The sequence below is a fragment of the Silene latifolia genome, chromosome 4 (assembly GCF_048544455.1).
Source record: "Silene latifolia isolate original U9 population chromosome 4, ASM4854445v1, whole genome shotgun sequence".
Classification (NCBI taxonomy): domain Eukaryota; kingdom Viridiplantae; phylum Streptophyta; class Magnoliopsida; order Caryophyllales; family Caryophyllaceae; genus Silene; species Silene latifolia.
Genome location: NC_133529.1, coordinates 84163915 through 84165324, shown reverse-complemented (window position 1 = coordinate 84165324; position 1410 = coordinate 84163915).

The following is a 1410-nucleotide window of genomic DNA, read 5'->3' as shown; positions in this document are numbered from 1 at the left end:
AGTTTGTGAAAACATGGTCACAAGTTTGGAGTAAATCTCATTAGCATTGCCCATTTTGAAGGCTCTCCTTTGGAGGTCCGCCTCCATCGCAAATATCAAGACATTTTTCATTGCGGCGGACTCCTTTTGGTAAGTCTCATAGGCTTCCCTAGTGGCCGCGGTGGACCTAGTGGAGGGTTCGGGTGGAGAGGCCTCGGTAAGGTAACGAAGCTTGTCGTCACCTTCGGCGGTTAATTTGAGATGGGCATCCCATTCGGAGAAATTTGACCCATTCTTTTCAAGTTTACATCGATCCATAAAGGATCGGAGCCAAGACGAACTAGCAAGTGGTGTAGCATTAGGAGTTGGTGTTGATGTTGCCATTTGTTATGAAAAAGAAGTGGTCTACAAAACAAAATATAAGGAGTAAAACAATTGTCGTTTTAATAATACTCGTAAAAATGTATGATTTAAACAAGTTTTATGCATTTTTCTAGTGACCTCTACCCAACTAGATAAATGATTCCAAGACCCAAATTCATATCAATTTGGGCACGGTGTGGCCGATGAAACCCTCATCAATATAACTCAGTGGATTAACGTTTTAATCGATTCTACTTTTAGAACTCTTGGTCGATAATATTACATTAACATTTATCTATAGCCCAAAACACATTCAACAAGGGGACGGTGTGGCCGATAAAACCCTTATCGAAAAACTTTTGTTGAGTTCAATCCAAATTTCGAATAAATGTGTCCATGATCCAAACCCACATTAACTTGGGCACGGTGTGGCCGATGAAACCCTCATCAACATGAATTCGGTGGATAGACATTTATCACCCACTTCCCCTACGTAACAAGGTTTGTACCCGGTGTGGCCGAGTGCACTCCCTCACGAAATAGGTTTTCATGGTTTCTACTCTTTGGTAAGGCTATGTCTCAATTAATTGTTTTAGCGAGAGGTCATGTCAAATTATTATCTATCACGTTTTAAGTGAACTAAAGCGATGAACTACGATAATTATATTTGACACGGTCGATAAACTCGATAAGACAATGCATGTTTAGTTATGGCGATTTAGCGATGCATGTGACATAAAATAAAATGCAAGCATAAAAGTAAAAAAATCCTAGTATGGCCTTCCTAAAATAGAAAAACTATTTAACTATTACATATTCGGAAACCAACTCCATTGGTCCCTTGAACTTCGGTTGTGGCACGCATCTCGAGGTAACACCGTCTTTATGTATCGCCATTCTTGAAGAAATCCGTCTTTGGGAACTCCGGAATGAATAAAATTACATAATAAATTACATAATTTCCTATTATACATTTGTAACTAAAATAAAATAAATCTATTAAATTACAAAACGGTGATACGAGATCACAATAAAAATTACAACCGAATCGATATTCCCATACATTTC